The sequence below is a fragment of the Enhydra lutris genome, unplaced genomic scaffold (assembly GCF_002288905.1).
Source record: "Enhydra lutris kenyoni isolate GAN:26980312 unplaced genomic scaffold, ASM228890v2 scaffoldscaffold21, whole genome shotgun sequence".
NCBI lineage: Eukaryota > Metazoa > Chordata > Mammalia > Carnivora > Mustelidae > Enhydra > Enhydra lutris.
In genome coordinates this window covers 54,420,948-54,433,797 of record NW_019154105.1, presented here as the reverse complement: position 1 = coordinate 54,433,797, position 12,850 = coordinate 54,420,948, and positions in this window count along the sequence as shown.

Below are 12,850 nucleotides of genomic sequence, written 5' to 3'. Positions count from 1 at the left end.
TGCCATTTAGAGGAAAAAGTTGCAGTAGATATATATGTTCATATTACACATCCGCTCAAGAAGGCATTTGAGAAAATAAGAGAAAAAATAACCATCAATCCTAATGATCGTGAATCAGAACAAAACAAAACAAAACAAAACAAAAAAACCCAAACACCTTTATCTACCAGGAGATTCACAGCAATAATACTGACAACAATGAGTAAGTGGAGAGAATATAACCGTCTGATAATAGTGATCTGCTTACCTTATGCATAGCATGGGCTCACTGTGGGATATTATATCACAGCTCAAATTCTCCTGCTTTAATTACCTTCAGTCTAGCAAAACTTGTGTTGGTAGCCTCATTTCCTAACTTGTACCAACATTTCTCTCTTCAGACTGCAAGATTTGCATTTGTTGTTTCTATGTTTTGCCTTGTTCTTATTATCAATATTTGTCCTGTGTTTTAAGCATCAGGGAGTAAAAGGAGGAAGACTTCTGGAGACTGGGTTTATACAAAAACCTGAAAGCACCATAACAAAACTGTGGTTTTGCACAAACCTGGTCATTCTCTCTTTTTTTTTAAATTGAGGTGTCATTGACATATACATTATATTAGTTTGAGGGGTACAGCATAGCGATTCAATACTTAATGATACAATATATACTGCAAAATGATCACCATGATAAGTCTAGTCCGTGTCTGTCACCATACAGTCTTAATTTTTTTCTTTTGATGAGAAATTTTAAGATTTACTCTCCTAGCAAATTTCAAATACGCAACACAGTATAATTAAGTACAGTCAGCTATCACGCTTATATCTCTAGGACTTATCTCACTTCCCTTCTTACATCACGCTCTTCATTTTATAGATGAATGAAGGGAGACAAAGGGTGGATTAGTAACGCTGAGAACCCAGTTCAGGCAGTCTGCTACCTGTCCACGCCCTTATGCCCTAAACCATGGGAACTACCCATCGTTTATTTTGCAATCTACTCTTCAAAATTGGTGATGCTGGCTACAATCCTGTGCACCGTATTTCAAATTTTCTTTCTTGCTCAGCTACTCTTGATGGTCAATGGCACTGCCCCTCCCCAGACACTTTCAAGTCCAACATTCCGCATTTGAAGGCAAATGTCTTGCATTTTTGTTTTTCACTGATAGAAAGAGATATTAAAATGGAAATGTGGATCTCCTAAGAGAAAAATCAGACACTTTATATACTGTTTGGAGCTAGCCTCATTCACTTTGGGTTAAAATTCTTTATCATACATCAGAACAACTTACATTTTCCAGAAGATTACTAACAACACAATACAATGATGTCCATGACTACTACCAACGTTCTTGCATTTTTGAGACCCAATTTTTACTTTACTGATCCCCAGTTATTCATTTCATTTAAAAACTGTCTGAAATTAATATGCTTTTAAAATGAGAATTGTACCATAATGCTGATAAAGTAAAAGACATCAAATGGTGTCTCAAAGTCTAATCACTAATGCCATTAAAGACAGAGACTGACTTTTAAACAAAAGGGTCACCATGAAATTGTTTTCCTTGGTAAGAAAAAAAGATACGTCTTCTGGGACAATAAGACCATGAAAATTTAAGTAATTTTATTTTCACCTGGAATGCCTATTTTCATCTCAAGTTTAACTTTTTCTTTTCTTTTCCAGTAAAATTATTATCTTTTTTGAGGGTTGAATTCAAAATTAGCTGCCATTTATACCTTTTACCATCATCAAAAAGTGCATCCTCCCATGAATGATTTAGTGATTGCTTTCATGTCCATGTTTGCCTGTATTGATTAACCTTCAAGATGGAGGCTAGTGTATGTATGGCAGATGTTACTAGAGCTCATTTGAGTCTTTTTTTTTTTTTTTTCCTTCTGGGTTTGTAAGAAGTTGTATGTCTCTGTTCCTATTAAGTTAGGAGTGGCCATGGGATTTTTTTAGCCAGTGAGTTTTAGGTGGAAATGACATATGTCATTTCTGGGCCAGAGTATTCAGTTGCAAGAGTGAAGCTCTACAATATTCTCTTCCTCTGCTGTCGTGGACACTTATGTGGGGATGGAATAGCAATCAGGATGTTCCTGACTGGGTGTGACATGTGAAGTCCCCCTAGAAATCCACATGAGACAAAGAACAAGAATAAAATAAAAGACCCTTATTATTTTGTTGCCTCTGTGTGTGTGTGTATGTGTATGTTTAAATAAAATGCTATTGTTTTTTTTGCTTGGGTTATTCTGACAAGTACTGGATAATATTAATTTTTGATTTCACCACAATACAACAGTTACCTCAGTGCTTTCATGTGTGAGGCATTCAAGACATATTTTGAATTGAATTTTATTTCTCCCATTTTGTCATTGCTTATGTGTTAATTGCATTATATAATGTACTAAATTCTAGGGCAGTTGTTATGTAGACTTTAAAAATATTTTAAGAATTCAAAAGATTTCTTTGGAATGCCATAGACTATATATTAATTTCTTTTAGTGCAGGTACATGGAATTCTTAGACCTTATGAGAATGTTAACCAGGCCATTTTTTGTTATTATTTTCTTGTCATCTTCCCTGAAAATGCACCTAATAAATAGTTCAGGTTTTCTTTTATAATCCAAAATTATGGCATTCTTTTTAGAAATGAAAAGAAAAAAAAAAGACTTTATTTCAAATCAAAATACTCTTAAATATTCTTAACATTTATTAGATGTTAAAATATTCCATAGTAAAATTCAGCCTAATTTAATGAAACATAGCAAAGGCTGCTCTCCCAGAATTTTTGAATCATGATTTGTTTTAAGAATTAATCATATTAAGGCTAAGAAAAACTCTGTGTGCATAAAAATGCAGGATGCATATGTGTATTTAAAGATAATCTTGATGAATTTAGGTAATCAAATACTCTAAGACCTGCGTATATTGTATGTGGGAGGTAAGGTCTCTCCAACTGGAGCACTGTGTATGATCACCAAATTCACAATCCCAGAGGGATAACATTTATTATCATAAAAAGTACTATAGCATTTGAAATCTGAGGTTAAACATTTACTACAAGGTTTACGAGGAGACTATGAATCTCAAGTGAATTCACTGCATGAAAAAAGTGGATTTATTATCAAAGGCATGAAAGGAATTAGTCTTGTGAATGCTTAATACACTCTGTTCAAGCTTCATAATAAACTGTTCACCTCATTGCGTGCTATTGCAAAGTCTACAATGCAAGACATGTCTAACCTCTAAATTATAGTCCTTTTAAAACCCTGCCAATAAGATAACTAATTCATATATATTCATTATGAAAAAAATCTGTCCAAGAATAATCAGGATTATACCACTAATATTTTAGAGTTATTTGGAAAGAATAGAATCTAGCTAACTTCTAATGTAAAGGACTTGCCTTTAAATATGCAATTTTCATCACAGACAAAGCATTCTAAATCTCAAAAGATCATTAACATTTCAGAGATAAAATGATGGGTGGGTCTGATAATTTTTCAAAGCGTCTTGGAGGATACAAAATCCATTCTGGCTGGTTCACAAATACTTAATTGGTTACTATGTGATGTGCTGGATTTTAAAATATATAAATGCCTCAAAACCTCCCCACAGAAAAGGTCAATGAATCTTAACTGGCAATATCACAAGATCCTTGCTGGAATCTAATTAGCACTAAGTTCAAATTCTGAAAACATTTTGGTGATTGACAAGAGAATAGAAAAGAAACATGATATTGGAGGCGGGTCCTTTCCTCTCTAATATATATATATATATATATATATATATATATACACACACATACATACATATATATGTATATATATATGTATATATACACATATGTGTGTGTGTGTTATTTTATATATAGTTTGTATATATATACCCATAGTTTCCATTATGGATAATTAGAACTTCATACATGGAACAGTGAAAGAATAGAGTAGAACATATTTTCTTCCTTGAAAAGCACTATTTTAGCAGCAACAGAACAGACTGTTGAGGTCAGAAGGGTCCTGGAGCTAGACAGTGCTTGAGAAGCCAGGAAACAGGTTTTAGTGTGAAAGAAATTCCCCATGGCCAAATGATGGAAACATAAGGAAATTATTCTGATGAATATGAAACATGTTAAGCATTGTTTACTTCTCATCATAAAATAGTATAATGGACTTTCATTTTACTACATGGAGCTTTGGGGACATACATTTCTCCAACAAATAACAAATGGGAAAGCAAGTTGGAATTAGGCAAGCCCTGGGGATGGCATAAGGTAAAATGTCCACCCAAGCTGTGAGCTTGCCATTGAATTTATGCTGCTACTGAGTCCATAGACGAGAGGAACAAAAAGAGGATAAGGAAACTGGTTTAGATGACTCAGTTTTGGTCCCTAAGTTAGAACCAAACATGTTTTTTTTCTTTCAGAAACTATATTGTCTCTCAACAAAAAGGCAAAATGGGGTGAGAGCAGGTGCCATAACAATACATTCAGAAAGAGTAAGGAGATTCTCACTCTTTTCTGATTTATATGACCCACCAAAACCTGGCTTACCTATAAGTGTTTCTTATCTCAATAGTTATGACAATCTATTGCAATAATTATTCCACAAACCTTCTTCCCCACTCTACATAGTTCTCTTCTTCCAGAGGAGAGCTGTGTTTTATTTTTGAATCACCGGAATATAGTTCAATAACTAATACATGATAGACTCTCAACTCTTGTTTGTTAATCTAAATGGATTAAGTGTAGGGATTCTGGGGCTTAAACAGATCACAATAATAATTCAGGGAGTGTCTTGCATTTTATACGCTTTTATGCTTTGTACAATTTTTTATCTAAAAAAGAAAAAAGATTAATTAAATAAGGAATGGGTTTAAATGAAGGAGATATTTTTAAAAGCAAATCCAGACAAATTAGCATGACCTAATGAGGATGCATGTTAACAAGAGTTTTTTTCTACTAAAATTCTACTAAAAAGCAGCATGACAGGATATAATATAGATTATAATAGGATTTAATTAATAATAGGATAAAAATATAGACAGGAAACAAAATCTACATGTGAAATAAGTGAGGAAAGAAAAAAAAAAAAAAACTAGGAAAATAAAATGGCCAGATTAAGAATAGTACTAGGGGTTGGCCAAAGTGATCAGCATCGCACCTACCTAGTACAGTCAAAGAACAAAGAAATGAAAAATCATTAGGTGACCAATATTGGAAGTGTTTTGAAGAGCAAGAGATTTAAAGCTTGTTTTTATGTTATTTAAATAAAAAAATCCCTCAGAGTCATAAAAATAATAATAAATAAGAAGATACTGCAGCTTAGTTTACATGGTAGAAGTTCAGGAAACAAAGTTTACAAAGTGTGAATGTCCACAGACAAAACATATATAATAAACATTTGGGTCCAGAATTAGATATAGGTATAAAAATATTTGAGAAATAAGAGTAGGGAGTCCTCAGAACAAAAGTGCAAAGTCAGAAACATCTAGAAAGCAGCCATGCTGAAAACTAAAAGTAGATAAACATAGTACTAGGGTGTGGCAGAAAATGCTACAGCTGAAAGCAGAGGGTGACCATAAGCTGAAGCATGTCCTGTATCACACACAGAGGGGTGGTGGATATAGGCACATGAATGTGTGTGGACCACCATGGTGTCCTGGTGCAATATTCTGGAGATGTGACTTTGCCCATGTAAATATTTTTATTACTTTTTGTTGTTATTCAGTTGCTTTTCCTCCCAATCTCATAATGCTGTAGTGAGTAAAATGTGAGAATAGGTGATACTAGGACATTTGATTCAGGGAGTAATGAATTTCAACATGTAAAAGGTTAAGTTGTGTGAGAGAAAATAAAAGTATGGGGAGCAGAATATCTGTTTCTACTTCCCTGAAACTACACCTGTCTTTAGGAAAGAGATTAGAAACAAACAAACAAACAAAAAAACTTGTAAAATCATGGGAACAGGAAGATGGGAAGGTAAATCTAATAACAGTAGGTTAGAAGCTGGAAAACATATGGTGAATTACTTATGGGTGAATGGTAACTGGCAGTAACCCATTCCTCTGGCTTTGGGGTAGGTAGGGAAGGAAAAATTTTAAATAAAGTCATGGAGGGGTTGCTGAGGGACAGTAGAAAGTATTGAATAAGCAGTTAGAGTGATATACATATCAGTTATAGACTTGGTCATAAATCAGATACTTTTTTCCTGATCAAAAAAAGAAATATTTAGTCTGAAACATTTTTAACATATTTTGCATATTACTCTTATCAGTTTGGTTATTCACAATAGTCAAGACATGGAAACAACCTAAATGTTCATCAGTGGATGAATCCATAAAGAAAATGTGCTGTATACATAAAAAGGAATATTATTCAGCCTTAAAGAAGAAGGAAATGGGAGCACCTGGGTGGCTCAGTTGTTAAGCATCCAACTCTTGATTTCAGCTCAGGTCATGATCTCAGGGTCACAAGATCCAGGCCCATGTTTGGCTCCATGTTCAGTGTAGAGTCTGCTTGTCCCTCTTCTTCTGCCCTTCCCAAACCTGTTACTCATGCATGTGCACTCTCTCTTTCTCAATAAATAAATAAATAAATAAATAAATAAATAAATAAATAAATAAAAATAATTTTTAAAAAGAATGACATCCTGCCATTTGTGACAATGTGGATGAACCTGAAATATATTAAGCTAAGTGAAATAAGCCAGACACAGAGGACAAATATTACCTTATACTATTTATATGCAGAACCTAAAATAGTCAACTGAGAGAAAAAGCAAGTGGAATGGAGGAGGCAGCTGCCGGAGCTGGGGCAGGGGCAAACAGAGAGCTATTAGTCAAAGGGCATAAAGTTTCAGTTATGCAAGATAAATACATCCTAGAGGTCTATTGTACAGCACAGTGCCTATAGTTAACCATATTTTGGTGCATATTTTAAAATGTGCTAAAAAGAGATCTTGCGTTGTTATACCAAGAAAAAAAAAAAAAAGAAGGTGAGAGGAAACTTTTGGAGGTGATAGATATGTTTGTGGCATACGTCATGGTGATAATTTTGTGGGTACATATTTATCTCCAAACTCACCAAGTTGTAGACATTAGATATGTACAGCTTTTTATATACGAAAATATATAATTTAACTAACCAAATATTACAAAATTACAATTAGATTTAGATTTCATTAAAAAAATAGAATGTTGTCATCACATGAAGTGAGCACATTAAAGAATGTCAGCTGTTTGACTAACATGGAAGGAAAACAGTCCTGGGATAGGTTAGTTTGGGACAAATAGTCAGCAACATCCTCAGTATCATTGATTTTCTAAATATTGCCTTTAAAACAAATGAGCACTGCACTAGACTTGAGAGAAAAAAAAAAAAGTCTATATGCTTTTTAGAAATCTTTCAATACAAGGTAGTTCTACAAATTTCTAACACTTGAAAATGTGCCTTTGACAATTTGGATAGTTCATTACATGAAATCCTATATTCCCCGGCAGTCCGGGGACATAAGTTGTCACTACTTATGCAGCTCTTCCTAGGTTGGACATCTTAGTGCTGTATTAACTAAACACTGGAAAATTTATATGCAGAAAAAGCAGAAATCAGATGAAGTTCCTGGCACTTGTAAGATGCAAATGAAAGGGAATCATAAAACATACCCACATTTCTCCAGGGAAACAATCCTTTGCCTAGAGAGGGGAAATGTCATGCTTGTTGAAATTTTGCTCTTGTGTTAATGTTAAATTATTAATACATGATTAGGGAAATTTTTAAGTGAAATTATCAGATAGATACCGATTTGGGTACACTAAGGCTAGGAGAAACACAGATGAACACATTTACATTTTGTAGTTTTGACTCTCATTTTCTCCTGAAAATCATTAATTACCACAGAGGTTTCATGAAAAGTCAGATTTCAGGACCTCAATTCCCCTGGGGTCACTGTAGGCAAGTAAAGAGGTCAAGCAGGGTAATGTTTTGAAATATCATCCCAAGTATTTTTTGGTTTTAAAAATTTATATTTCCTCCCTAGGATCATCTTGCAATTAAGACTAGGCCAAAGGGATTAGGTTTATTGCCATAGATAAGAGGCAGGCAGATACTGCCTAGGAAAAGGAAAAAAAAAAAAAAAAAACAAAAAAAAACCAATGTTCAGCTTTGAACTTCAAACCAACTGCCCCAAGTTGAGTTCTTTGGAAGCAGATGTTGAGACAAGAGTTTAGCATGTGAGAAATTTATTAGGGATTCACACCTGTAGAAAAGAGGGAGAGGAAACAGGACCAGGCAGAGGGAAAAGAGGAATTGCCATGCAGGTCAGAGAAAGCCTTGGAAAGGTCAACCCCCTGGGAGCTGTGGGTGTAAAGCCTCCTCAGTGGTTTGTACACAGGCCAACCCATTACGGGTAAGGCGGCTCCTCTGCTAAAGCAGCTGCTGACAGCAGAGCCTACAAATCTTTCCCTGAAGAAGAATCTGGCAGTGCATCTCTGAGTCTTTTATAAAAATCTCAACTTATAAAAATCAACTTATAAAATCTCAACTTATAAAAATTTGGTTATAAAAATCTAGCCAAAGCATAGAGAATTAATCTCAGAGCAAGCCAAGAGCTACAGGGAGTGCAAGCTTGAAAGCGAAGAAATTTACCACACCACTGACCAAGTCCTTCCCTGACTGGTGAGGATGGCTGAGGGAGGGGAGAGAAGGAAACAGGATTTTACCATGCTCTTCTCTTGCCAAAAAGCTCAGAGTTTTTGGAGTGCTGATTCTCTGCTTCCTGATCTAGCCTGGAGATTTTGGCAGCCTCTGGGAGAACCCTGTTTTGTGAGGCCTGGGAGTAGAGCAGCAATGGCTGGAGAAAAGCCTGAGAGTTCAGCCCCAGGGCTTTTTCTCAGGCAAGTGTACATACCTGCCTCTGTGGGGAAGGCAGGTGTTTCTGTATTCCCATGAGTGAGGAACTGGCTCTTTTGAGACAAACAGTGGATATGAATAGGCCTGAAGAAGGTCACTCACACAAGCAGAGGCAGGATCCACAGTCGTTAAGTTTAGGTATTAGCACAATTGCCAAATAATGGCAGGGTAGGGCAAGAAGAATTCTTCAGAGAATATACCAGCAGACCTCTGGATGACCAGGGCTAGTTACAAGGCATAAATTGGACCCAGTTACAAAGACTCAGGAGAACAGAGTCTAAAGACAAAAGATAATGACAGACCCCAAACAAGGACAAGAGAACATTCTTGCAATACCGAAGATACATAAACATCAGTTGTTACATTGCACACAAATCTCAGTCTCCATCTTGACACATTTCCAAAACTTAATAGTCACAGATAGCTAGAAGCTACTATATTGGATAATTCAGGACATTACCTTTTATCACAGAAAGTTCTACTGGGCAGCGCTGCTTGAAAGCAAATGAGATTATTTATTTAAAAATTTTTTACATCTGGATTGCCTGGGTGGCTCAGTCATTAAGCATCTGCCTTCAGCTCAGGTCATGATCCTAGGGTTCTGGGACAGAGCCCTGCATAGGGCTCCCTGCTCAGCGGGAAACCTGCTTCTCCCTCTCCCACCCACCGCTGCTTGTGTTCCCTCTCTTGCTGTGCCTCTCTCTGCAAATAAATAAATAAATAAAATCTTTAAAAAATCTATATCTGAATATTTTTTACATGTGAATTCTAAGATATCTTTTTTCTGTTTTTGTTTTGTTTTGTTTTGTTTTTGTCGTTATTGTTGTTTGTTTATTTTAAGTAAGCCTTATGCCTGAGATGGTGTTTGGAGTCATGACCCATTTGTATATTTTCTTTAGAGAAATGTCTATTCAAGTTTAAAGTATCCATTCAACATAGACACCAAGAAATGGAGATCATGGGGGCTATCTTAGAAGTTGCTTACCACAACTACCAAATGACATAGCAATTTTATTCCTAAGAATCGAAGAAAAATTAGTATATATGTGCATTCAAAGAATGGAACAAAAACATTCAGAACAGTTTATTCATATAAGCTAATAGATGGAAGCAACTGAATATTCATCAGCAAGAGAATAGAAAAATATGTTTTGTTGTATACATAAAATAGAAATCTGCAAAGCAATAAAAAAAGAACAGATTAATGCAACAACATGAATGAATCTTTCAGATATTATGTTGAATGAAAGAATTCAGACATAAAATAGTGAATAATTTCCTGCACTGAAGAAAGACATATTTTGTGAAAGAATCAGAATTAGTGGTCTGGAATTAGTGGTCCTCTGGAAGATGAAATCAGATTGGAAATAAATAAAAGAGAATGCTTTGAGGTGCTGAGAATGTTCTGTATCTTTATTTGGGTGATAGTATAGTTGGTATACAGGTGTATATTCATTTAACTTAAGGTTTTTATTTTATTTTATATTTTAAATTATTTATTTATTTAAGAAAGAGAGAGTGATAGAAAGAGAGAGAGACCATGATCTGTGGGGGTGGGGGGGCAGAAGGAGAGGGAAAAGCAGGCACCCTGCTGAGCAGGGAGCCCAATGCAGGGGACTGGACTCCAGGATCATGATCTGGGCCAAAGGCAGACACTTAACTGTGAGCCACCCAGGCACCCCAAGGTTTTAATTTTAAATTAAAGGTTTTATTTTGTGAACTTTACATTATATATATATATATATATATATATATATATATATATACACACACACACACACACACACACACACACACAAATATAATAGTGTGTGTGTGTGTGTGTGTGTGTATAGTAACTAAGTTTGAATCAAAAAGAAATTTTTAAACAAATTTCCTACTTGTAGCTGTTACTCAATGGCTCTGTTGTATAGAATAAATTATGTGAAATAAGAAACACTTTTATACCAACTTCATAGTTATGAAAGGAAATGCAAAGCTTAATATATATGCTTGGTGGGCAGTAAAAATCAATATTTGATAATGTTTTCTTTTGGTGTGTAATCACACACTAAAATTGCTGTGTCATGGTAGTTGTGGTAAACAACTTCTAAGATGGCCCCCCATGATCTCCATTGCTTGAGGATCATTCCTTGTGTAACTCCTTTTCCTTGGGCATGGGCCGGACTTACTGACTTACTTCTAAGACACAGAATATGGTAGAAGTGATGTGATGTCACTTCTAATATTAGAATATACAAATATTCTGCCGGGAGCACTTTTTCTTTCTTTCAGACTGCTTATTTCTGGGAGAACCCAGTTGAGGTATCCCAAAAAGATGCCCAATTGAGTGAGCTCAAGAGTAGACTTTCTGAAAAATTTCAACAGTGGTATGAATTATCCTAGAAGCAGCTCTTGTGAAGCCTACCAGCAGTCACATAAGTAGGCTTCATAGCTGACCTTCCCCTAGTCAAACTTGGAGATGACACAGAATGAGCAGACATTTTAGCTACAGCTTATCACAGATGCTAAACAAGAAACAGCTGACTGAGTTGTTTTTATCATTATTTTATTATCTGTTATTGTTTATTTATAATTTTCAACAATCAATGGAAGAATGAATTGCATAGATAATCAGGGATGAATGCTAAAGCTAGGAGTAAAAGTTTGATAAGGAACAGAATGTAAACATAATTTCAGTGTATCTTCCCACAAATTACTTATCAATTACAAATGATGAGATAATAGTGTTAGAGTGAAGAAACCTGGCAAACATCATTTTAATCATGTGGCCAAAGTTAATTTCATCAATAATGGGCCAAACTTATATCACGTATTTTTATACAGGATGCCCTGAAAGGGACGCAACATGACCCTTGTTAAATATACTATCTGTCAGCATGCATAATCTGAATCTCATTATAAGGAAACATCAGACAAACTCACATTGAGAACTATTCTACAAAAACAAAAAGCAACAACAAAACTGACCTGTACTCTTCTGTTAATTTCATGTAATACAAAAATAAAACTGACCTATACTTTTCTGTTAATTTCATGTAACACAAAGAAGTCTGAGAAATTGTTTCAGATTAAAGAAGATTGAACACACATGTCAAAAAAGCAGCATCATGTCTAGCAGTTCTTCTGAAATGATCCATATATATATGTATTTTCTACTAACTGTGAGTTTTTTTAACAAGTTTACTTTGTACTCAACTCCTCAATTTCTGCCTTGATTTCTTTGAACCACATTACCCATCTCTATGTCGTATCTTACCTTTCTGTGGATAGATTCTTGATAATTTGATGGACTTAGCGCATGTTCTAAAAGACATTTTTCCATTGTAAAATGATTGATATGCTAGAGAGGTAAATAAAAAAATACCTATGCATTGAAGCCAAACATATGGCAACCACCTGAAAAATAGGTCGAGAAAGTAATTCCAAGTGTGACTACTGCTAAAACAACTTTAAACTATTGGTATTACCTTCTGGCCTATAAAAGTAATGAAGGTTGGGAAAACTCTACAGTAAATATTTTGATGATTTCTTGTACAATTTTATAGCCCTCTTCTGTTTATAACTTCAAAGAAACTCTTTGGACTTTGCGATGCTTTTAATATTTTATCAGTCATAAATTAAATTCATCTTTTCTACTGAAATTGCTAAGAGGCTAGGCTCTAGATTTTTGTAAGTAATATTATGCAATGTTTGATTTAAAAATATAATGTAAAAGTGGTAGTTAAAAATTGTACTCACTGGGAATCAGATTTCTGTTGTTAAATTACTGTGGAAAAACACATAAGAACATGAAGAAAAATAAATGTCTATTCAATATCATGCTGATTTGTTTATTAAAACATATAAAGCATAGTATAGTATTTACTTAGAAATGTTAATTATTCACCAGATATATGGTAGTCTATGAGTTGTATGCTGGATGTCATGGATAACTCAGAGGTGACCTGACAGATCTGG